We start from the raw sequence: 27398 nt of genomic DNA on the forward strand, positions 1-27398 counted from the left end.
TTTTCACGCCCAGGTGAGATGAATCCTTCCTAGCCATGGATCAATTCTTGCCCAATTGATCTCAACCTTCCATGCGTGTATAAATGGAGGTGCAGTTCCCCGTTCATTCTTCGCACATATCCTCTTCTTCATTTCAGTTTTTCTGCAGAAAAAAAAAAAAGAGAGAAGAAGAAGCAGAAACTCTCCATCTCCTATGTTTCTCTTCCAACCCGCAGCAACTCTGTCCTTCCTTCTTCTTTCTTCTCTGTTCTACTTCTTTCCCGCTCTTCCCTTTACTCTCTCTTGCCGAGAGACACAGGGAGTCTGAACGAGAAAGTGAGAGACCGTGAGATGGAGAGAAGAAATTGAGTAGGAGACCCATAAACCGATTCTCCTCTTCCCTCTGTCGTTCCCTTAGCCAGAAACCAAACCAAACAGTGCAGAAACAAACTCTTCTTCTTCCCTGTGTAGTTCCGGCCAGCAACAGAAAAACAGAGCATAAGAGCTCTCTGTTTCTCCCCACTCGTCCAGCAACTGTCTTCTTCTCCTCTCTCTCGGCCTAGTTGAAGAAAAATAGGAAGAAAAGGGATCCTCTCACTGTGGGTAAGTCTCTCTTCCCCAAACTCTCTCTCGGTAGTCTGCAGCAAATAAGGAGAAATAGGACAGCACCTGTCTTATTCTAGAAGGACCCGTGTGTGCTGAAATAGTGTGAACGTTTTTGTGTGTGATGCAAATGGTTTAAACCGTGTGTGTTGAAAACGTGTGTGTGTGTTAATGGATAAATAAGAAAGGAAACAAAAGAAGACAAGAAAGAAGTCACTTGAAACTTTTCTTTAGCTTTTTCACCTTCTCGGTCAACACATGTGAAAAGAGGAGAAAAAGGAAATTAAAAGATGAGAATAGGAAAGAGATGAGACAAAAAGAAGAGATAAGGAAAAGATAAATCTAGACTTAATCCCTTTTAATATTTCAAAATACTATTTGAGATATTTGGTTGGTTTTTAATTAAGGCTTTAATTCATTTTATCAGCTTTGTTTTAATATTGTGTGATTTTATAGTTTTTATTATTTTAAGTATCTAATGTTTTTAAGTTATGTTTTAACAGGGTATTCAAGTGAGGTATTTAAGTAATAAATCATGCCGTTGTGATACCCGAGTAAAAATAAATATTTTTATAAAAGCATCGTTACGCAGCCCAATTGTTTTAAAATATTTTTGTACATTAATACTAGTGCCGTTATTCCGCCCGGATTTTATAAGAATAAAATAAGGTTTTTATGTTTATTTGATATAAAAATAAATATATATGCTTTTTAATGTTAAAGCTTTTATAATGTCATTTTAACTAAAATTGGTGTTTTGGTCATTATCTATAAATGATGTTATAATGCCCACATGAAATATGTGGCATTATAATTAATCAATTTTATACGTCGTGGTAATGTTCATGCGAAAATAGGAGATAATATTTAAATAGGATTAAAATGTATGTTTAGTGAATTATGCTAATTTACTAAATTATATTGCAGTGATTATATCTGTGAACATTTCTTGAAGCCAGAAGAATTGCAGTGAGTATTTCTTACTCACTGAGGATGATACGTGTGGTGGTTTTTGATTATGTGTTGAAGTCTGCTTTATTTAATTGTATGCATATGGTTTGACATTTTATATGTTTAACATTCTCTGGTTGGAATTATGTACATGATGTTTGCATAATCTGAGTTATAAATGGGTTAATAAAAAGACTGGAGGTTTAGGTACCAAGGCGTCAGTGATTGAGGAGACCAACGGATGAACTGAGATTTACAAACCAAGGCGTCAAGTAATTGACTAGACCAGCGGGTAAACCGAAGTTTAGGTACCAAGGCATCAATTCACTGATAAGACCGACGGATAAACCAAATGTTGAAGGATTAATAACAAAGAGGGTGAGCATAGGCCACCAGTAGGAGCATAGGCCCCTAAGAGATTTAATGAAGCATATGCTTCCATTAGTAAGCATTGAGCATAGGCTTCAATCTAACGGAGCATAGGCTTATAATAAGCAAAGCATAGGCTTCAAATGGATGGAACATAGGTTCTTAGTAAGGTTAAAGTAAGAAGTATACAAGGTTGTGCATGTATTTATATAACTGTCATCATTTGATTGCTTAGTGTACTTTTAAATAATGCAGTATTTCACTGTGGTCAAGGACTGTTGACTCACTTGACCACAGCATGAGATTGTGGTGATAACTGCAATCTCATGCGAGTTTTTGCAGGGTGGATCAAAGGTCAAGACTATTGGAATAATTATTTTAATATGAAATATTTGTTATGTTGGAGAAAACAATAATTATGTATTTATTAAGTGCTGCATGTGGCACATATGTTATTATTTTGGATGTAATTATTATATCAGAACAAAAGGTTATTATTTTTATATATTGAGATTATCTAGTCAGCTCTTATGTGTCATTGTTAAAGAAAAATTATATTCCGCTGTTAATTTATAACTCTGATGAGTTAGTAATGTCACGTGGAAATCGAAAAATTTTCATTTACGCTTTTTGTAAAAGCAGGGCGTTACAGGAAAATTTCCTGACACATAAGTTATGTGTCAGTAAAATTGATTTTCTGACACATGATATATGTGCAGGGAATTAATTTTGCTGGCACATAAATCATGTGCCAAGAAACTCAATTTTCTGGCACATAAATATGTTTCAGCAAACTGTGTTTCATGGTACATATATAGGTGCTAGCAAACTATGTCTCATGGCACATGATTTATGTGCCAGCAATTTTAATTTCCTGCACGTTTATATATGTGCCATAAAATTGTGTTTCATTGCACATGATTTTGTGCCATTAAACCTTAGTTTCCATTGGTTTACTGGCACATATATCATGTGCTAGGAAAGTTGATTTTCAATTTAAAAAATTTGATTAATTCCAGTATAATCAATTTTTTTAAAACCTCATAAAATATATAATCAAAATTGACAAATAACCAAGGGAAAACATATTATATATTTAATTAATATAACAAAATAGTATCAAACAATCCCAACTATTAATTAAGAAACATCCAAGTACTATACTAGCTGCTACAAAAAATTAATATAATCAATCCCATAGTCATCAACAAGCTGCAAAAGTATTTAGTTAGATTTTTAATCAATCCGGACTATGTCTCCCCATTTCTGAAGGTGTATATCCCAAGTCCCTGCATTTTGTCTGCAAAATATTCCCTAACATGTATTCCCTTTCCTGCATTTTCATATGAAGCGCATTAGTCTGAGACAGTAGGAAGTAGCAAATAAAATGAATGTCAATTATAAAGTAGTTCAACATACACATATTGAACAAATTGTCCTATACACCCATGACCCATCAATCCAACATGTGCAAATCAGACTCTAAATGGCCGTATTAGTAGCCATCAAAAACCCATACACTCGAGGACAAAAGTCATGGTGGTTCAAATCATGTTCAAGCAAAAATAGCCACCTCTAGGCCATCAAAATGCAGTATGGACAGTCCACATACATTGTTGAGAGAAGAAGTAGCAGAGGTAAGACTATCAAACACATAACTTGAACAAAATTGAGATAACATCGCAAGCATGTAATGTTAGAACATCAACTTTTACAACATGATCTCAACATCAACAAGAGAGATCAAACTGAGTCTCCGTGGCATTGATCCTGTACAAAATTATTTTAGACACTTGACAAACTTAAGAAGCATTTGAAATGTGTCCCTTGACTCACAGAAGCCTATATATGTCCACTGACCCCTACGAATATTTCATTTGTCACCATTCAACAATTAACCCATCTAACACTACAATTATAGTCATTGGCCCTTTATCATCTACCTTTTCTTAATTCAAATAATGTTTATGATTCTGCATATTCATTTCAACATCTAAAAATGGGAGGACAAAAAAAGATGTTTTTGCATATTCATATTCATGGACAAGCACATCAATGTTTATAAGACAATTTCCATTTTAGGTAGGTTCTCCCCTTACCAATGCTTTTTCTATGTATATATGAAAACATGGAAGGCAACAAGGGCCAAACATCCAATTAGATTCTCTGTCCCTTTCTTTAATAAATATATCTGACCAAACAAAGTGGAACCATACACTAATTTCTTTTCCAGATTCCTAGCTACTTACTCCCGTGGGGTCCCATTCTTAACAAAGTGGAACCATGCAATATCATAACAATATTTCCCAATTTTCAAACTCTAAGAGCAATTAATGAAATAAGCTTAAATTAGAAATAGAAAAAAGTATACCTAATCATTAGCCTTGCGTCTCATCATCATCATCGTGGTCCGGATCTTTATCCCTATCAAAGTTAACATTCGACGCACCTCCATTCTACATAGACCGGAATATTGGTTAATAAGAGAAAAATTTATTTCATTGTACATGCTAAAAGCCATCTTTTGAATTTACCTGCGACAAGCAAGCCACATTCAACTGCTGAAATACCTTATCAAAATCCATGGCCACTTCTCTTCTAAATGCATCAAAATTCGAATGTCCAAGATCATTGCAGGTACCTTTTGGCATCAATGACGAAGTCCATGCCGATGACTTAGGTGGAATACCTTTTCCCAGACCACGTACATGACCAGGCTTTTCCTTGCCAAAAACTTTGGAGCATACATCATTTGGATCCCAAGAAATTGTCCCCTGTGTGGACCCTCAAGTCGATTGCGGTTGTTGTGCCATCAACTCCTCCATCTGCGACTGCAACGTACATGACAAAAGTGTTAGCAATTCACCATCATTTATTTTAATGTTGTGCAAAAAAGCAAATAGAAAAATATCATCAATAAACCTATTAATATTAAAACGACGACGACACATACAATTTTGGCCGCGGCCTCTATAGAAACTGGGGTACCATCCTTGTGCTTGTGAGCTTTTATGAATAGCTCGCCTCTATCAGGACCCCTCCCTGATTTCGACTCCTACATATTATTAAGCTCAAAAAATAATTATCACACATCACATTAAGAAAACCATGTAATGAATATGCCTATATATATATATATATATATATACACACGTACATCCTCGAATGCACTCCTGGCTAAGCTCTTTGACCCACAAGCGAGGACTAATGTCTGTTTGCCCCGGCTTTCCTTATTGTTCTTGGCTTTGGCCTAAATATTCTCAAGAAGATAGTGAGAAATAGATGTAAAAAAAATGGGAAATAGTACAAACTATGCATTGTTAATTACCTGCACTCTGGGATCTGTCCAATATTTAGCATAGTTTCGAACTCCTCAGGGTCTTCCATGGATGCGGGCGCTACTGACGCAATGAGACTTTGAGCAGTCTCACCCGGCTGGATGTTCAATGAATGCTTTAGTTTGTATTTATGCTCCTTCCTTCTTGTTCCAAACCCCTGGATGATTATCTTTTTGACCGCTTCTAGCGGCAAGCTTGTATCAAAATAGAATTTTCTCTACAATCCAAGTAAGAATCAAAATGTTAGTACTACATGATCCGCATGAAATATCTTAAATATACTTACAAAAATATATCTTACCCGCATTATTTCCCACATAGGATCTGTCTGTTCATCGGGTAATGTCCTCCAGTCTGGGTTACCCATGGGGCAAAGACCCCCTTTTTTAACAAGTAAAGCACCAAAGCGGGCTAACTTCTCACTACCCACTCCTATTGCTTGACCATTATTATTCAATTGAATAACCACTTGCAGCCCATCACGCAATCCCCATATGTCTCCAGGTGAGGGCATGCCAATCGTCTGGCGAAATCCATTTTCATCTATAATTCAAAAAAAAAAAAAAACTATCACATGGTTATAATGTGTAAAATATAATTAAATCAAACTGTAATTAGCATACCTCTAGTGATTATGTCTCCTGGTCGATAGTGATGTGGTGGTGCCTATGTTGTAGGGGTGGACTCTGCCTCAAGACCACTGGTGGAGGAGGGATGTATCTGCGCATCATCATCTGAGTCATGTTGGTGGCCAAAAGGAGGTACATCCTAAGAAATGAAAGCTCTTGTGCATGGATCTTGCATCTCCTTGTCCTCTGTGGGTATTGCAGACATATCCGGTATATATCCTGATTCAGTTCTTATACATTTGTAATCCCTTGGCGCCATTTATACCTGTATAATGCAAAAAACTTGTTATCAATATAACCCAAATTTTATAAACAATATATTAATATAGGAAGTGTCGAAAGTTTTGAAATAAAGCATAACAATACATCATCGTCGTTCGCTTGCCCTTCACCAACGTCATATACACGTCTCTTGGTTTTGTCTGCAACATAATATTGTCTTCCCAGTTCGGGTTCCTTTCATCCGCAACATAATATACTTGTGATGCTTGGGAAGACAATATAAACGGATCATCAGTAATTTGTTCACCCGTGTGTATTAGGTGACTGAAATTCACAAGAACGAAGCCATATTCATCCTTCTTGTATCCCCTGTTTGGGGTGATATTCGTCCAATCACACTTGAACATCACATAACGAGATCCATCGTAATATTGCAACTCAAACATATGAGTTAGCAAGCCGTAATAGGTAGGGCCATGTTCAGCAAATACACTTACTCCACTATTTTGAGTTGTCTTTCCTGAATCGTTATCTCTAGTGCGAAACAATGTACCATTACTAACATATCGCTTAAATTCTAAGGCAGATCCAACTGGCCCTACCGCATGCCACCTTAGCTTTTCCCCTAGTTCATTTTTGCGGATCTCATCCATTTTCGAACCTGATTGATGTTTAAACTTCATTATAATGAGTATAATTTCACAACAAGGCAACCATTAAATTAACGACCTCTCTCAAGTGTGGCATAACACTTACATAATCCCGGTACCAGTCAGGAAATTCAAGTCTATGCTTCTTATATAGTCCGCTGTCCGAAAGTCTGTCCCCATTATTAGTTAGACGTAGCACCTCCATGTGCATCCTACATATTACACATGTATACATCTCAATGTTATGATGGCCTTACAATATAAAGATATATACATCTAATCCTTCTACACATAATACAACTCACGTTCGGAATGGAGCAAACATTTCGACGTTTAGAAGGATATATCGATGTGCCTGTCTCAATGTTGTATCGTCAAGTTCGACTGTATGGACCGCCCCTCTAGAGTCATCAACACTTCTGCACGGCCTATTGTGAATCGTTGGCGCCTTTTCCAAATACCGTGAACAAAAGGTTAGTAGTTCATCCATTATGTACCCTTTCGCAATAGACCCTTCTGGTGCAGCTTTGTTACGAACGTTTATCTTATATCGATGTAGGCACCTATATATATTACGAAAAAGAGTATAAGTCACATCCTAGTTAAGCAAACCATAAAATTTAATGACTGAATGATATATGGCGTACCTCTCAATAGGATACATCCACCGATAGTGAACTGGTCCACCTAACTTACATTCGCGAACCAGATGTACAACAAGGTGAACCATCACTATGAAAGATCCTGGTGGGAAGATTTGTTCCAAATCGCATAATATGTAGGGGATCTGATTCTCTAGTCGATCCAAATGTTCTACATGAAGTGTTTTCGAGCATATATCTCTAAAGAAGCAAGACAACTGTATTAAAGGTTTAACAACCTTATTTGGCAATGATTTTCTCAGTGCAATTGGCATGAGGTGTTGCATGAGAATGTGACTGTCATGGCTTTTCATACCCTTAATACAACGTTTTTTAATTTTGACACAATGTGACACATTTGAAGCATACTCGTTTGGCATTTTCACATTCGCCAATACTGCCAAGAAGTCATCTTTTTGTTTGTTAGACATTGTGAAGCAAGCTGGGGGCAAAATAGGTTTATTTGGATTGGAGCGAACTGGGTGAAGATCACTCCCAATCCCATTTCTTCTAAGTCCAAACGTGCATTGATGTTATCTTTCGTCTTCCCTTTTATGTCCAATATCGTGCCAATAATATTGTCAACCACATTTTTCTCTATGTGCATCACATCAAGATTGTGGCATAACAAATTATCTTTCCAATATGGCAATGCAAAAAAAATACTCTTTTTCTTCCAAAATACTGGCATTTCAGGACCTGTCCCAACAATATTCTGCTTCTTCACAATATAAGGCTGGTCTGCAACCCAATCAACTTCCTCTAATTGTGACATGATCTCATCACCATTTGGCACAATAGGCGGAGGATCCATTTCTTGCGTGCCATCAAACGACTGATTATCCATTTTGAAACTATGATCCATTGGCAACCATCTTCTATGGCCCATAAAGCAAAAAATTTTCCCATTTCTTAACCGCTTAGACCATGTATTACCCATACAACAAGGACACGCAGCACACCCTTTCGTACTCCACCCAGACAAATCACCATATGCAGGAAAATCATTTATTGTCCACATCAAGGCTGCACACATCGTGAAGTTACTTTTGGAGGACGCATCATAAGTCGAAAGTCTGACATCCCATAATTCCTTCAATTCAGAAATGAGGGATTCTAGGTAGACATGAATCTTCATTCCAGGTGAACGTGGGCCTGGGATAATCAAGGATAACATTTGTGAAGGTTGTTTCATGCACATCCAAGGAGGCAAGTTGTACGGTACTAACATTACTGGCCAAGTACTGTGAGAAGTGCTCATGTTGCCGAAAGGATTAAATCCGTCTGACGATAAGCCAAGCCTTACATTGCGTGGGTCAGAGGCAAAGTTCGGGTACCGCTCATCAAATTCCTTCCACGCTAGTCCATCGGCAGGATGCCTTAGCACCCCATCCTTTGTGCGCTTATCAACGTGTCATTTCATGTGCGAAGCCGTCTTCTATGACATAAACAACCTTTGCAATCTTGGTTTCAAAGGAAACCACCGCAAAACTTTCTTTGGTTTTCTTTTTGATATTTGCGACAAATCATCACCCCCATTCTTGGTTTGCTTCCACTTCGAAGCATCGCATTTAGTACATCTTTCTAGCTTCTCGTTGTCCTTCCAAAACAGCATACAACCATTGAGACATGCTGGGATCTTCTCGTATCCCAGTCCCAAGTCCTTTATGAATTTTTAGCCTCATATGTGTCATTAGGTAGCTTTGCATCTGAGGGGACAATATCTTTGAGAAATCCAAGCAATTTGGTAAATGAGGCGTTACTCCATCCACCTTCACACTTCAAATTAAAAAGACCAACAATTGCACTAAGTATTCTGTGTTTTGTGCACCCTGACCATAATGGCTCCTCTATTTGTTTCAACAAGTCAAAGAATTTCTTGGCATCCTCAGTAGGACCTTGTTCCTCTTGTTGTACAACTCCAGCTTCCACACCCATCTGAGACCCACCTTCATCTTCCCAATTTTCGTGTATGGCAAAAACGTCATGCAATAGTTCTTGCATTTCACTGGAATCTTCAAGCATTGGCATGGGAGCCATACTAGTGCAGGCTTCATGTATTGGCTCGTTGATAACGGGAGCAACGCTTGGATATTGTTCCCCATGCATGACCCATGTTGTGTATCCCTGCAAAAAGCCTCCCTTTCCCGACAGCAAATAATCGTATACATCACGAGGAATTAATGTATTGCGAAAACAACACTTCTTACACGGGCACTTAATTTTTCCAGGTGTTTTTGTGTTTTGAAGTGCAAAGTCAATAAAGTCCAAAACACTATTCCTGAACTCTTTCGAGTTCCTAGGCATTGAGATCCAACTCTTGTTCATAGCTTAACTACATTAGAAATAAAAAAAGAAAAAAGAAATAAAAAAACATAAAACAAGCATAATATATATGTTGAAGTCTAGAATGATCCTAAATGAGTAATTTGTGTTGACGAACAACTGTACAACACTCTAGCACACAGAAGGAGCAGACAAAAGTTGTAGTCTAGAGCAGAATAAGCACTAAACTATATATAGTTCATTAACTTGTTGGTCTCCATCTCAAAGTGGAATGAAAGAAAAAATAATTAATGTCGACATTTTATATAAAAATTGAGACTTTTGGACATATATTCGGATGTCAAGGTAAACGTCAGTTATAAATAAATAAATAATAGAAGAGATAGCTTGGACAGGGAAGCCATTAAAAAGATTCATAAGTGAGAAAGATTTTTCTAACTTCAATAAAAATTAAAAATTAAAAAAAGGAAAAAAAAAAAAAAAAAAAAAAAAGCAAGTTGAGAAGTACTGAAGTTTCATGGGATGCTCTCATGATTAGAACATGATTAAAAGTATAGCAAAGGCCCTGTGGATCTGAAGTACCAATCAAAACATTAATAAAGGGTCAAGTTTAATTATAATAGGGACCAAACTAATTTTTACATAAAAAAAAAATATATACTTATATATATATATATATATATATATATATAAGAATTAAAAAAAAAAAAAAAAACAATACTAGCCGTATATAGATATTTAACAATAAGTAGATAAATATTTTAACTATATATTTATACATAAACATTTTAGTTAAGACATAAATCTCTTACAAGCTGAGTTGTACAAAAATTCCTCCATAAGTATGGCATAACGCGATAGAAAATATATATAGTTTGAAGGATCTTCCTCCGATGTATTAAATTTTAATCCAGCAAATCTTTAACCATTAAATTTTATCCGCAAAGGAGAAACATGATAAAAGGGAAAAGTTCCTTCACAGCACATCATTTACCGTTAGCAAATATCAAAATACTTCCAGGAGTTTTTTACCGTTCCCACTTCTCATTCTAATAATGCTTTCTAATGTTCCTTAATTCCGCAATGCATGATTAATATTCATAGATCTAGATGCATAATAATTAGCATTTGCCGTTCTTAATTGATGTGTTTTGTCTCTTGTTCGAAGGTCACATCTGTGGCTAAATCTCTTTGTACCAAAATCTCATATCTCAGGCTTCAATTCTGGTGTTTTCAATTCTGGTGTTCTTTTCTATTTTCAGCTGCTGCCCTGCTGCCCAAATATTTGCTCCAATACTAGATGATTTTAGCAGCACAATTTCAAATATAATGTTCAACCCACTAATTATATCTGTTCAAATATTCAGCAAAATGCGTCATTCTCATTTATCTACACGAATTTGCGCCGCCCCAAAAAAAAGTGAAAATAATATTTTCATCTCGTTATAAATATAAGAATGTTTAATAAAAAAAAAAAAGTGGATTAGACTGGAACTTGTTCTCATTTATCTTATCGTATCATTAAGAGCATCTAATATTTCAACTTAATTAGTACAAGCATGTTGAATCAGACACTAAACATAGTTAATTAGTTCTCCATTTGAGGCGCACACACATTTATACATAACATGGAAATATATATATACATATAGAGAGAGAGAGAGAGAGAGAGAGAGAGAGATGAAGATGAAAAGTGCACCTCTGTAATTAGTTGGCGAAGTGGGCTGGAGTCAGTGGCGTTGTGAAGCGGTAAGGCAACGCCGGTAGTGATATCGATGAGGGCAGTGCTGCGTCTGGAGAGAGAGAGAGAGAGAGAGAGATCAGTACTGAGATGGAGAGATATGAGCGAAAAGATTGAAAAAAAAAAAAACAATTACGGGAGATGAGGGAGCGAGAGATATGAGGGGAAAAAGATTGAAAAAAAAATAAATAATGCTACTAACGGGAGATGAGGGAGAGATATAAGGGGAAAAGGAGAGATATGAGGGGAAAAAGAGCAAAAAGATAGGAAAAAATAATACTAATTCGTACGTGTGCATCAGTTAGTAAAGGAAAACTGAATCGATCACGCGCGAAAACAGAATTAGAATTAGGCGGGCTTTTAATTTTGCCAAAAAAATTCCTGGCATGTCTAAATGTCAGGAATTTAAAATTATATGACATTAAATTATAATATTCTGGCACATATTTAAACGCCATAAATTTTTACAATTTTCTTGACCAATAACATTATGTGTCAAGAAAGTTCAACATTCCTGGCACATTATGAAATGTCAGGAATTTTTTTCTTTTTTCCTGACATTTTTTGACAATGTGCCACAATAAAAAATATTATCCTGACATTTATATAAATGTCAAGATTAAAACGTCAAGAAAGACATTTTTTTTTTTTTTTGTAGTGACTCTATCTTTCTCCTTACTACATTCTCATTTACTTTTGCATATATTAGTGATAATTGATACAAAAACAATCAACTCATTCTCTTAATTATATTACAATTAATCTTGAATACTTTACACGACAAAAACCTACAATCTTTGAGGTTCGACACATTCACATAAACCCTGAGGATAGTTCAGTGGTTCAGTGATGCACTTGATAGTTCAGTGGTTCGTGACACGGATGCCAAGAATCGAGGCCACAAGTGAAGGTGGTTTGGTGAGTGTAAAGATCCCTGAGGATCCATATATTGAGACAAAGATGAACATGAGGAAGTTACAGATACAAAAAAGCCCAGAAATACACAGGAAAGAAATTCAAAGATAGTAACATAAACAACAGATAGACGGTTGAAAATGGTGGAGTGGGAGCTGTCACTAACAATGCGCGAGAATCACGCGCTGCTGAGAGGCAACCTCTCAGCAGCAAGACAAGCCGATTCCGCCGGGATCCACTGCTGGCCTTGGCGGAGGAAGACGAGAGAGGCGAGCGTGGCCGCCACGAGCCAGAAAGGGAGAAAAACTCCCTGGCGCGTGGCGGCCAAGCACCGATGTGCAGGTAGCGGTTGAGGAAGAGGTGACCGTCGGTGGAACCGAGGGACGTTGGCGAACCCATTGATGAGGTGGGTGTCTTGCAAAAATGAACAGAGGAGCGTAGATCTAGATCCAAAAATTTCAATCTTACAACCTATCCAAAAATCACAACAAACTCGGTGGAGGAAGATGGGAATAACCGGTAATATTTATTGTGTGGAGATAGGAAACTGAAAAAACATAAATTTTGCTAGAAATAGGTCTAGCAAGATAGTCACCTCATAAAAGGAAAAAGCTTGAGGAAAGGGGGGGAATGAGAGTTTTTAGCTTCCCTTCCGTGGCCTTTGATGCAGGGGGGAATGAGAGTTTTTAGCTTCCCTTCCATGGCCTTTGATGCAGGGGAAAAGTAGGTGGTTGGGTAGAGAGTTTACCTCAGAAGAGGTAGAGGTTACAGGGAAAGGGGTGGAGGTTACAATGAGAGGGGGGGGACCATGTCGGCTTGCACAGAACAGAGCTTTTTGATTATAGGTTGTTGGTGGTGACTTAATGGGAGTAACTTTTGGTTTAGCTGTCATGGTTTCAAATATATCAAACTAGGATATGTGCATTTAATTTTTAGGGTAAATGTATAATTAAATTTTTTAGTTAACGTGCGATTTGAAATCAGTCTCTCACTTTTTAAAAATCAATTTTTACCCCTTCAATTTTTCGAAAATTTGATATAATTCTTTCCGTCCCAATTTTTTACATCCGTTAGTGCCACATCACATTAAAATATTATATTTTTAATAATTTTATTTTTTTAAAAAAAAAAACTTAAAAAAAGGAAACGGGGGGGGGGGGGGGGGGGGGGGGGGGGGGGGGGGGGGAAGGTTTGAGGGGTGGCCTACGAGCTATCCCCAAAGGTGACTGGTGCCACCTCTTGGATGGTTTGCCGCCTCTCCAATGGGCTGGGGGTGGCCGCGCTCCACTCCCCCATATGGGGTGGCTTGCGAGACACCTCAGAGTAGGCTGGGGGTGGCCAGCAAGCCACCCCTAGCCCATAGGGGTGGCCGCGTAGCCACCCATAGGTCAAGGGTGGCACGCTAGCCACCCTAGACGTTGCGTCAGTCACCTTTGGGGGTGGCTCACCACCAACCCCTTGCTCTAGGGTGGTCCGCAAGCCACTTCAGATGGGGCTGGGAGTCGCTGCACGGCCACCCTCGGCCCTTGGGGGAGGCGGCAAGAGACCCCTAAAGGTGGCTGGCGCCATCGTTGGGGTGGCTAGCGCAGCCACCCCCCAAACCCCCTTTTCTTTTTTTGAAGTTTTTTTTTTTAAAAAAAAAAAAAATCGTTTTAAATAAAATTATTAAAAATATAATATTTTAAGGTGATGTGGTAAAAAGGCTGATGTGATACTAACGGATGTCAAAAATTTGGACGGAAAACTCACGGAATGACCAATTTCAAATCCACGAAAAACTGTGGGAGTAAAATTTGATTTTTAAAAAATGAGGAACTAATTTCAATCACGCGTTGACTCATGAACTATTTATTAGACATTTACCCTAATTTTTAACTGTAATAAATATTTATATCATTAAGTTATGATGATATATATCATTTGTTTTAACAGGGAATAATAATTAGGACATGCACAACGAACCAGAGACGGAGGATGAGGGGGGGGGGGGGGCAATTTCTTGAAAAAAAAAATTATAAGGATGAAAAAAAAAATTGTAAAAAAAGAAAAAGAAAAGAAAATTCTAGTCCATTGGCCCCTTCTCAACAAATTTTGTTGGCCCTTACCCAATTAAATTTTTTTGCCATAACCAAATAAACCTAAAAAAAACACTCTACAATCCACAGATTTGCTATAGACATCAAAAACACTGTCAAGCACTTAGCAGAGCATCGGTGCCCTTCCAAATTCCAAAACAGCCAAACCAAACATAAACAAAAATATTTATAATTTAATAATAAAAAAAAAACTGAAACATCAAACAAGAATACCTCTTCTAGTCTTCTCCACCCCTTTCCTCCAGATCCTAACAGTTTTGTTAGCCGACCCACACCCACCAAATTCACCTATCACCACTTCTAGATTCACCATCTTTCTCCTACACAAGAAGCGACCATTCGACTGATCACTGCACCGGAAATTTTAGGGACGGAGTCACGGAACCAACAGACTCATCGCCCAGCCAGCACAATATCACTTTGTAAGTTCTCAAATCTGAAATCCCTAAAAAAAAAATCATTTTTTCCGGTCATATATGGTTAAGAACTGAAAAAAAGAAGAAGAAAGAAAACTGAACGTGAAGTCTGAAGAGGAAGACAAGAATAGTTTAGAACTTTAGAAGAGTCTAGACTACAGAAAGAGAAAAAGTCAGGGAAAGGTAAGGAAGTCAAAAAGTATAATTGTATAATAATAATTTGTATTTTCCTTTTAAGCTTTTCTCCATCTACTACAATGAACGGACGGACAACAGGACAAGCAAGTCATGTATAAATATAATTTGTCCTTCAAAAAAAGAAAAAAGAAAAAGAAAAAAAAGTCATGTATAATTTGTATTTGTCTTTTCAGTTTTTCTCCATCTGCACCGATGGACAACAGGTCAACAGGACAAGCAAGTCAAATAATTAGGAGAATTAGGACAAGTGTTTGCATTGCTCAGGCAATTTATTTATCCCAAAAATTTTAAATCTCACATCCACAGTAAAAGAATCAGGAGAAATCAAAAGTTCAAAACCGCTACTTTTACCGTGTGAAGTTGATAATAGTGAGAGTGAGACTGATTATTTGTGTCATTTGTGAGATTAATTTGTGTTATTGATAAATTATAATAATGTTTAAAGTTGGGTATCGGAAAAGTGGTCCAAGTAGAGTTAATAGGTTAATTAAAAAGAAAAAACTGGTAAGGGTGAGAATTATTAAATAGCTTAAATAGTTTATTTAGTGATTATTGAATGCCTTGTTGACGATTTTATTATTATTATTATTTTTAGTTTTTACTTAACAATATTATAAAATTTTGATTTTGGAAATTGTTGATTTAATTTGATTTTTATGACACTGAATAACAATTAATTCGCAACATAGAAGCAGTGTGAAACCATTCTACGCAAGTTGCACTTTTTGAGGTTAGTTTTCTAAGCCCAATTCCTAATATAAGTGGTATTATAATTTGGATATTATTGTTATTAAATATTGAGAATATTGGTTATTATAGTTTATAAGTCTAAACAATTAATTATAGAATTTGACACGTAAAAACTATTGTATTCAATTTGTTCTTTATTTGAGTTTGTTAATTGCTATCTTACAAATATTTTTTATTGCTTTTCTAAAGACTCTAATATAACCATGTAAATTTATTTGTAGATGATGGGAAAGCCAAATACAATACTTAGCTTTTTCAAAAGAAAAAATACACAAAGTTGAAATGTCAATGTTGGTGATGCATCATCACCAACTTCTGATATCGTAATTTCTGAAAATTCTTCTAAAAAATCTCGAAGAGTTGACATCAATGAATTTGATATTAGTTCATTGGAGTTTGATCCTGGATTGCGTCGTCAGATATGGGAGTATAATGTTAATCAACGAGTTGAAATTCGACGAGCTTACATTAAAGCTGGTCTGTACCAATTTATCCACCCAGACTACCCAAAATTTGGAGATCCAAATCATCTTCGTTGCTTTCAACCTTCGTGGTTCCATCTATTTCCTTCATGACTTGAATATTCACGCAAAAAAGATGTAGCATTTTTTCTACCATGCTTTCTCTTTAATAAGCCATCTGGACATCCTACGCAAAGCGTATTCACTATAGATGGATTCAAGAATTGGAAGAAAGTTAGAGATGGAAAAAATTGTGCTTTTGTCAATCATATAGGAAAAGATCCTAATTCATTTCCCAGAATTGCTGAGAGGTCATACGAAGACTTGAAGAACCAATCTCAACACATACAAAATGTGTTTGAAAATTTCACTTCTGAACAAATTGCAAACAATCGACTACAGTTAAAAGCCTCAATTGATGTTGTTCGAGTGCTTGCATTTCAAGGTGTTGCTTTTAGAGGTTGGGATGAAAGTGTGGGTTCAACGAATCGTGGAAATTTTCTTGAAATATTGAATTTAATGGTTTCATATAATGAACAGATTGTTGAAGTGAAAGCTAAAGCTCCAAAAAATGCCTCTTATACATCACCAATGATACAAAAAGAAATTTTACATATTTTTTCAACCAGAGTGAAGGAGGCAATTCATAACGAAATTGGTAATGCAAAGTTTTGCATAATGGTTGATGAAGCTCGTGATGTTCTTTTGGGCTTGTTCATGTCGACAAAGATAGTTTTGTGCGGGAATGTTCTTTTGGGCTTGTTCATGTCGCTAATGTAGCACTAACCCTACAAAAGGGTATATATTTTGTATTGTCTCAACATAAGTTAGCCATTGAAAATATTCGAGGGCAAGGATATGACGGCGCAAGTAACATGCGAGGTGAGTGGAATGGGTTGCAAGCTTTGATTTCAAATGATTGTCCATATGCCTACTACATTCATTGTTTCTCACATCGTTTGCAATTGACATTAGTGGCGGCATCAAAAGAAGTTATTCTTGTTCATCAATTTTTCACTAATTTGAATTCTATTGTCAATATTGTTTATGCCTCATGCAATCGATTTGAAGAATTGTGGATTTCTCAAACTGCAGAAATTGCTTACCTGATTGAAATTAATGAGATTGAGAGTGGAAGGGGACTTAATCAAATTAGTACTTTACAACGGGCTGGAGATACTCGTTGGAGTTCTCACTTGAGATCAGTTTCAAGCTTGATCAAAATTTATAGTCCAGCTTGTGAAGTTATTCGTAAAATCATTGATGTGGGAACTACTTTTTCCCAACTAGCAAAAGCAGATTCAGTTTATCAGGTAATGACTTCATTTGAATTTGTCTTCATCTTGCATCTCATGAAAGAAACGATGCAGATTACTGATCATCTATGTCAAGAATTGCAATCAAAATCTCAAGACATTTTAAGTGCCATGAATCTTGTTTCATCCATTAAATCATATATCCAACAATATAGAGATGATAAATGGGATGATTTACTTACAAATGTGAAGTCATTTTGCGAGAAACGCAATATAGATGTCCCAGATATGAATGCCCGTTATATTGAGAGACGAGGTCGAGCTCACCATCAACAAGCCGACTTTACAATTGAGCAACATTATCGAGTGGATATTTTTTGTGCCTCTATAGATTCTCAATTGCAAGAATTAAATCGCCGATTTAGTGAGCATGCAGTGGAGTTGCTTATTCTCTGCTCAGCTCTTGATCCTCCGGCCGCACGTGAATCTTTTAGAATTGATGATATTTGTCAGTTGGTAAACAAGTTTTATTCACAAGATTTTACTGATCTTGAAAAGGAACAGTTGGAAATAGAACTTAACCATTATAAGCATAATGTAGTTCAACATTCGAGTTTTCAAGCATTGTCAAATATTTCTGAATTGTGCCAATGGTTGGTTAGTTCCGAAAAATCAGCTATCTACCAACTTGTTTTTCGAGTTATTGTACTTGTGCTTACTCTTCCCTTTTGTACCGCAACAACAAAACGAGCATTTTCAGCCATGAATATTATCAAAACTAGGCTTCGCAAGAAAATTGAAGATGAGTTTCTGACGGATTCTTTAATGGTGTACATCGAAAGAGAAGTTGCTGCAACAATTAGCATAGATTCAATCATAGATGATTTTCGGGATTCAAAAAAATGGTGGGTTCCATTTTGATAGGTGTTTTGGATGAAATTTAATGTATTATGAAACCCTTATTTTCAATAATTACTTTTGTTTAATATTTTTTTTTTGTTCAAAAATGCCTTGGCCCCCTACTCAAAATACTTTATGGCTCCGTCCCTTCAACGAACAATGAGTACTTAGACCTACACATATATAATAAACAAAATAACGAATAAAATATATAAATTAATCAATAAAAATATTTGTAGTAGTTAAAACCTAACATCATGTGAGATCATTATCATATCATAATAATATATACAAGTTGATCATTCTTGTTGGGTCATGCAGGCTAACTGAAAATTCCTTTAAGCTTTGTATCCATCCTATAAAACAAATAATTCGAATATTAAATAATTCGAGCTCAAGCTAGCTAAGGTCACAACGACTTTAAAATTGGGTTGGTTTAAAAATGAAATGCATTTTCCACGTGTACGTCTTTGTTTGATACATTTTTAAACTATATCCAATAGTTTTGTATATATATATATATATATATATATATATATATATATATATATATATATATATATATATATATATATCTTCGTCAATACTTTCGGATACCGCCTATAAGTTGAAGAGTTCTCCTCTTGCTTCTTCAGCTTTGGGCAACACCGCGTTTGGATTTCACCTTCATCTGATATATTTATATATATATCGATCCTCCTTTCTTCCCAGTCGTTTTGGCGCTGCCAATGGCATCTCATGATCAGCTTAAGACAATATTGTTGATGCTGCTTGTTTTCTTGCAACATTGTAATGCAAATCGAAAGCCACAGGTGCCTTGTCTTTTTGTTTTCGGGGACTCATTGTCCGACAATGGGAACAATAACAATCTTGTGACACTAGCAAAGGTCAATTATCCACCCTATGGGATTGATTTCCCCAGGGGCCAACAGGAAGGTTTTCCAACGGTCGTAATATCGTCGATATCATTGGTCTGCATTTTGCTCTTTCTACATATATATATATAGAGAGAGAGATATTAATCGTGCTCTAATTATTACATATATTTATATGGTTGCCAATTTGCCAAAGTATGATCGATGCTTTTGAACACTTTTCTCATTGCAGCTCAACTTCTGGGATTCGTCAATTACATCCCACCCTTCGCTACTGCTAGAGGCTTGGAAATACTCAGAGGTGTCAACTATGCATCTGGTGCTACGGGAATTCGCGATGAATCTGGTCAAACCTGTTAACCAAGATTCCACAGATCCTGGAAAATCTTCCATACATGGACAGACGTCGTCAATCAAGCATCAATCAAGCTAATCATGCAGCTGCACCATATTGAGCAAGATAACGTAACTGGCATGCAAACACACAAGGAAAGAATCTGCAGACAATAATCATGCAATAAAGACAATTCAAATACTGCAATCATCTAGATTAGGAAACCTTCCAACTATTGTGCTTTCCATGTAAATCTAATGTGTATATAAAGACATGTACAATGCTCTGTAATATTATCGAGTATTTCAATCACTTTGTGCACTATTCTTTCATGGTATCAGAGCTCTAAACCAAGCTCAAGCTTGTTTCGATCCTTAGCAGTTTTTTTTTTCCTTCCGCATATCTCAAATGGCCTCTTCCACCAATACCACCAACACCGATTCACCAAACTCTACTACCCCACCAGCACCAAATACTGTCACAGCAACCAACTCTACACCACCCACATTTACCTTTCCCAATGTTACCACGTTCGTCTATGTCAAACTGGAAGGGCCTAATTATTACATGTGGCTCAGCCAATTTCTTCCTGTTCTACGCCTCCATGACCTCATGGGCATTGTTGAAGGCACTGAACCTTGCCCACCTTAGTTTCTCCTTGATGATCAAGGACATGTGACACTCTATGTCAATCCTGATTTTTCCACTTGGACAAAGAAGGATCAGAGTATCTTGAGTTGGATTAATGCCACTCTCACCGAGAAGGTCCTCTCCATGGTTTATGGATTGAATACCTCTCGCCAGGTCTGGGCCTATCTTGCAACCAAGTTGGCCTCGCAATCTCGATCTCGGATTGCTCACTTGAAACGTCAACTCCAGCACCTTCACCAGGGATCCCAGTCGTGCTCTGACTTTCTTCAATCCGCAAAGCTGCTGGCCGATCAACTTGCCATCGTAGGCAAGCCAGTTGATGAAGATGACCTGATCTCTTATGTGATCAGCGGTCTCAATACGTCCTATGGACCATTTATAACTTCCATCTCAGTTGCGACACGCAACCTCTCTATGTCATTTGAAGACTTTCAGGCTGAACTACTGTCTCATGAGTTGTTCTTGGAGAATCACAACAACTCCATACCCCCGGGTAATACTTCCTTTGCACTATTATCTAATAAGAAGCCTAACTCTTCTCCCTTTCACAGGAAATCACGTGGCTCCTTCTCTAATACACAAAGAAGGGATGCACGCTTCTCACATCAGCAGACCCGGCAGCATGCTCCTCCTCGAGCTTCCCCTGTTGGACCACCCCAATCCGGTTCTGCTGCTCCACGGGCTCCATGTCAGATCTGTGGTAAGACCAGCCACCAAGCGTTGGACTGCTACCATCGCATGGACTACACCTTCCAAGGCCGCCACCCACCATCGCAGCTGGCTGCAATGATTAGTCAGAACAACTCTCTTATGGATGATAACTGGTATGCTGACAGTGGGGCAAATGCCCATATCACTGCCGACTTGGACAAGCTCTCTCTCCAGCAGCCTTTCCATGGCCAAGACACAGTGGCAGTAGGTAACGGGTCTGGTCTCCAGATTCAGAACACAGGTTCCACCTTTCTCCAAACTCCTCACTCTAAATTACTCCTCACCCGTGTCCTTCACTGTCCCCAAGCTGCTGCAAATTTATTATCTATCAATCGCTTTTGCCTTGACAACGACTGTTTTTTCATACTAACCAGTACTTACTTTCTTATCAAGGCAAATCGGACGGGCAAAACCATCCTTAAAGGTCCCAGTGTCAATGGCCTCTACCCAATAAATCTGCAAAGCTGTCATCTCAACAAATCCAATTCATGCATTGCTCTGCTTGGTGTGTCTGCTTCATTTGATATATGGCATGCCCGGCTGGGTCATGCCTCGTCGGCTGTATTCTCTCGTGTCCTCTGGTCATCTCAGCTTCCGGTTTCTTCCCATCCCAATAAAAATTCAGTATGTGAATTCTGTCAGTATGGAAAGTCCAAGCAGCTGCCATTTCCTTCCTCCTCTCGGGTTACAACATCACCCTTGGAGCTTGTTCATTCTGATGTTTGGATGTCCCCATCTATGTCTCTTGGTGGCTCTCGCTACTATGTTATTTTTATAGATGACTTTAGTCGCTTTTGTTGGGTCAATCCCCTAGTTCAGAAATCTGATGTTTTTATTTCCTTTGTTAAGTTTAAAGCTCTTGTTGAGAATCAGCTTTGTACTCGAATAAAACAATTTCAATCTGATAATGGAGGCGAATTTGTTTCAAAGGTCTTTTCTGATTTCTTTGCACTTCATGGCATCTTGCATCGTAGGTCTTGTCCTCATACTGCCCAACAAAACGGCTTAGCCGAACGTAAACATAGACACCTAATGGAGATGGGATTGTCCCTCCTTGCTCAATCACACCTTCCTACTCTGTTTTGGGTGGATGCTTTCCTACATTCTGCATACATTATCAATCGGCTCCCCACCCCATTGCTTTCCAATGAATCTCCATATTCCAAACTCTTCCACCGTCCTCCCAATTACTCCCTGTTTCGAATTTTTGAGTGTGCTGCCTACCCTCTACTTAGGCCTTATCTCCCACATAAACTTTCCTTTCGAAGTAAACAATGCATCTTCCTTGGATTCAGTCCTCACCACAAGGGCTACCGATGCCTTGACCCCGTTACTAATTGTGTGTATCTATCTCGAAATGTCGTCTTTGATGAAACGTTGTTCCCAGCCCAGCAACGATCCTCCCTTTCTCCTTCTTCTGGTATTCCAGCCTCTACGGCCTCCCCTGTTGTCATACAGCTCCCTGCAGCCTTTCCTCAAGTCTCAACTACTCTTGCCCCTGCCACTTCCAACCCCTCTCCCGCCACTATACCTCATTGACCTGGTGATTCTGGTTCTGGAGTCCCTAACCAATTATCTACTGCTCACATTTCTCCTTTACAGGTGGCTCCTCACACTCCATCTACTCAAGACTCCCCTTTACAGGTGGCTCCTGTAGCTCCATCCACTCAACCGGCCTCCTTACCAGCTCCTCACCAGATGGTCACCCGCTCCAAGACTAGCTCCCTCAGACCCAAGAACTATGCTGATTTCCAGCTTTTCTACTCAACTCGGCACCTCTAGAAAGCTCTGCACAGCACTCTCTTGCCAGAACCCACCTGCTTCTCTGAAGCCTCCAAGTCTCCCGCTTGGCGTGCTGCCATGAACCAGGAATTTGATGCACTCCTCACTCAAAACACTTGGTCTCTCTGTCCACTCCCTGCTGGCCGCCATGCTGTTCGCAACAAGTGGGTCTATAAGCTCAAACAACAGCCGGATGGGTCCATTGAGCGCTATAAAGCGCGTTTGGTCGCCAAAGGTTTTGATCAACGTTCTGGAATAGATTATACCGACACCTTCAGCCCCGTGATCAAGCCGGCCACAGTTCGCGTTGTACTTGCCATTGCTGTCCATTTTAACTGGTCTATCCGTCAACTAGACATCTCCAACGCCTTTCTCCATGGCAAGTTGCAAGAGAAGTTTACATGCTGCAGCCACAAGGCTTTGTCCACCTTGACTTCCCCAACCATGTGTGCAAGCTCCACAAAGCCATTTATGGCCTGAAGCAAGCACCTCGTGCTTGGTTCAACCGTCTGTCCGACTCTCTTTTGGAATTTGGCTTCACTTAGTCCCTGGTCGACACTTCACTGTTTTTGTTTCATCAAGGTGCTGTTCACTTGTTTATCTTAATATACGTTGATGATATTTTGATTACAGGTACTCACAACACGGTCATTCAATCTCTGCTTGCCAAACTTAGGTCCGACTTTGCTCTCAAGGACCTGGGTGAACTGAGCTACTTTCTAGGCATCCAAGTGCAACGGACAGCCACTTCTCTTCACCTCCGCCAGTCTAAATACATCCTAGACTTGCTGAACAAAGCCCGGATGGTGGGTGCTAAAGCCTCTCGGTCCCCTTGTGTTACTGGATCCAAACTTTCCTCCACGGATGGCACTCCTCTTGAGAATGTCATCGAATTCAGACAGCTTGTTGGTGATCTGCAGTACTGCACTCTCACCCGACCTGAGATCGCCTACTCGGTCAACCAGCTTTGTCAACATCTCCACTCTCCTACATCCACTCATTGGACAGCTCTCAAACGGGTCCTCCGCTACCTTAAAGGCTCGGTTGATCATGGCCTCTTCTATTCATAGGGACCACTTACTTTACAAGCTTACTGTGACTCAGATTGGGCTGGTGATCCTGATGATCGCCGGTCCACGACTGGTTATGGGGTTTTCCTCGGTCCGTGTCTCATTTCCTGGTGTGCTAAAAAACAGTCTGTGGTGGCACGCTCAAGCACGGAGGCAGAGTACCGGGCTATGGCTATGGCTACTACAGAACTCTACTGGATTCGAATGTTACTTCGAGACCTCCATCTTCCTCTCACTGCTCCTCCTGCCATTCGGTGTGACAACCTTGGGGCCATGGCTCTCGCCTCTAATCCCATCTACCATGCTCGGACCAAGCATATCGAGGTCGATTACCACTTCATTCGAGAAAAAGTCTTGAACAAAGACATCACTCTAGGTTTCATATCCACCTGTGATCAACCGGCTGATATCTTTACTAAAGGCCTTACTTCCTCAAGGTTTCAGCTCCTCCGCAACAAGCTCATGGTCTGCCCTCCTCCCATTCGCTTGAGGGGGGATGTTAACCAAGATTCCACAGATCCTGGAAAATCTTCCATACATGGACAGACGTCGTCAATCAAGCATCAATCAAGCTAATCATGCAGCTGCACCATATTGAGCAAGATAACGTAACTGGCATGCAAACATACAAGGAAAGAATCTGCAGACAATAATCATGCAGTAAAGACAATTCAAATACTGCAATCATCTAGATTAGGAAACCTTCCAACTATTGTGCTTTCCATGTAAATCTAATGTGTATATAAAGACATGTACAATGCTCTGTAATATTATCGAGTATTTCAATCACTTTGTGCACTATTCTTTCAAAACCCAGGTAATTACTCGCATTCATTCATGCCCATATATATATATATATTGAGGTCTCTCTCCTTGCAATGGTGTTCTATATATATATATATATAACTGCAAAGTTCCTAATAGTGAACATTTCACTCATATATATGCCAACCCTCATTTTTCATCATTTTTGCAATCATATACATAAACTTTAAAACTCTCAATTTAGTGTATTTATCTTTCAATTTTTTTATATTTATTTTTTTCAATTTCACCTCTCCGTTAGGATTTTCCGTTAAATCCTAACAGAAGGGTGTCAAAATTAATTCCTAAAATACCCCTAAGAAAATTGCAAGGATTTCGGCGTTGGTCAGGATTTAAAGGAATTTGCAAAAATAACCTTGCTTGAATCTTTCAATTTTTTTGTATATATAATTTTTTTTTTTAAAAAAAGGTAGGGATCGATATTTTGAAAGTTTTAACAGGATTTAATGAAAAATCCTAACGGAGTGGTGAAATTGAAAAATTGATACACTAAATTAATAATTTTTAAAATTTAAAGATATAATTGCAAAAGTAATAAAAGATCAGAGTGGTAAGTAAAGTTTTCTCTTAAAAATATAATTTGGTTGGTCATTGCAGGGTGATCGGATAAGCATGAATAGGCAGTTGAAAAATCACCAAACTACTGTGCCGGAGATCAACCGGATATTGGGAGATGATGAAAGAAGCGCAGAGTACCTAAGCAAGTGCATATATTCTGTTGCAATTGGTAGCAACGACTACCTTAATAACTACTTCATGCCGCAGTTCTACCCTACTAGCACCATATACACCCAACAGCAATATGCCCTTGTTCTCAATGACCAATTGTCTCAGCAGTTAACGGTTAGCACGCTTTCTTCATACTTTTTGCAGCTGTTCGTTTTTATCTCTTAATATTACTATGCTAGGAACCTAAATATTAAATCTCTAATGAGATAAATTTAGGTAGGTTCTTAGAAGAAACCTGCATCTGTTAATTAGCATATATAATATAAATATGGAATTTCTTAGGGCATCTCCTTCCAGCATAAAGTTTTGAAATAAACTTTTTTCTTTATTTTATTAGTACCGAAACGCCTTTAAATAGGATCAGGATCCTCTCCAATTGAGAGCAACCGGAGAAGAGTTAGTCCTTTATAAATAGGGGGCATTTTTGTAATTTCACATGAACGAGAGAATAGCTAGTCCTTTATACATAGGAGACATTTTTATAATTTTACACTACGTAAAATTACAAAAATACCTCATGTGTAGAAATGACCGGCTCCTCTCCAATTGAAAATTAAGTGGAGAGGATTGATCCTGATGCCTTTAAATAGACTTAATTACATCCATGTAATAATAACACTCATACGTAATGTAAGACAACTATAGTCTATTACTGTTTGAAGAAGTTTATATATATATATATATATATATATATATATACTTTTTCCAAAAAATTATCAGTGCATGAGGATTTTTGTTGCCACTATTGATAGATCATTAGCGTCAACATTCAAATCGCCACTAACGATCATTAGCGTCTATTTAAATAGTGGCAACATGTCGCCGCCATTGAGAATATATATAACTTAATAGCAACTGTTCAGGCAATTTTATGTGTTGATATTGCTAGAGTTTGTACAAGTATGGGGCAAGGAAATTTGCAGTATTCGGGCTGGGTGCGATTGGTAGCATTCCAATCGTACCGAGTTCATGTGGAAATGGAAGTAGTGGCGCTGCGTGTGTGGACAACATCAACAATGCCGTCCAACTTTTCAATGTTAGGCTTAAATCACTGCTGCCTGCTCTCAATAACAATCTAACCGGGGCTTCTTTTATCTTCATAAACTCTACTGGAATCTCGTCCACCAGTCCGTCTCTGGGTATGTTAATTATAACATGCACTCCTTTTAACGTTATATATAGATTTACTTATTAAATATAAGACATGATTGAGATTGAATTGTGCATGCATGCATGTTTCAGCTTTCATGGTTACCGATGTTCCCTGCTGTGAACCGTCGAGCAGTACTGGGCTATGCAAAGCATTTGGAAATACATGCTGTAACCGGAGCCAATATTTTTTTTGGGATGCAATCCACCCCACTGATGCCGCAGATGCGTTGGTTGCGGAAAGAGCATACAAAGCTCAGTCTCCAACTGATGCTTATCCATATGATATCGCCCACCTCGCACAGCTCTAATATGGGAAAAAAGGATACTTATTTCAATTAAGTGTATCATATGATAATCATTGCTTGGATTTTTGTTCCAAGTGCCCCGCATCTGGTACTCATAATAAACCAATAACGTTTATGTTCTAAACAGTGATCACCTAATTAATGCAACACATATGGCCATGCTTCGTTTTCAAAATATTTTTTACTCAAAAACAAAACAGCATTTTAGCAACTAAAGTATGCGGTAGCAGAACATCTAATTAGAGTAATGCTACACACTCCCGCTCTCAAACGGGCTCAGAAGATCTTCAGGGAAAAATTTTCTATGTTTAGTTATGCATATTAATTAGACAATAGTTACAAGCACTCAAGAGACAAAGTTACAAGATGAGGAATTAGATTTATTGTTGTTAATATAAAAGTAGAAGGTACTTGTATCGTTCAATCAAATAAATCAAGGAAAGATGTAACAAACAAAAGGTTTTGACATGTGGATGCAGGTCATAAGCTGAACCACCTTAATTCTATATCTCTTTGCTATTTTTATCTCTTTCTTAAATTATTAATGGGTTAATTATAAAAAA

At 38.0% G+C, this 27398-nt stretch overlaps 1 long non-coding RNA gene and 1 pseudogene across 1 annotated transcript; both read left to right on the forward strand.

Annotated features, from left to right (window-relative positions):
* Window positions 1–2431, forward strand: LOC133871194 (uncharacterized). Its single transcript, XR_009900838.1, has 2 exons — window positions 1–582; window positions 2200–2431. It is a non-coding gene; the product is annotated as an uncharacterized LOC133871194 (long non-coding RNA).
* A 16584-nt stretch (window positions 2432–19015) lies between these two features.
* On the forward strand, window positions 19016–26974 carry LOC133871314 (GDSL esterase/lipase At1g29670-like; annotated as a pseudogene).
* The last annotated feature ends 424 nt before the right edge of the window (window positions 26975–27398 follow it).

Source organism: Alnus glutinosa, chromosome 6, assembly GCF_958979055.1.
Source record: "Alnus glutinosa chromosome 6, dhAlnGlut1.1, whole genome shotgun sequence".
NCBI classification, from domain to species: domain Eukaryota; kingdom Viridiplantae; phylum Streptophyta; class Magnoliopsida; order Fagales; family Betulaceae; genus Alnus; species Alnus glutinosa.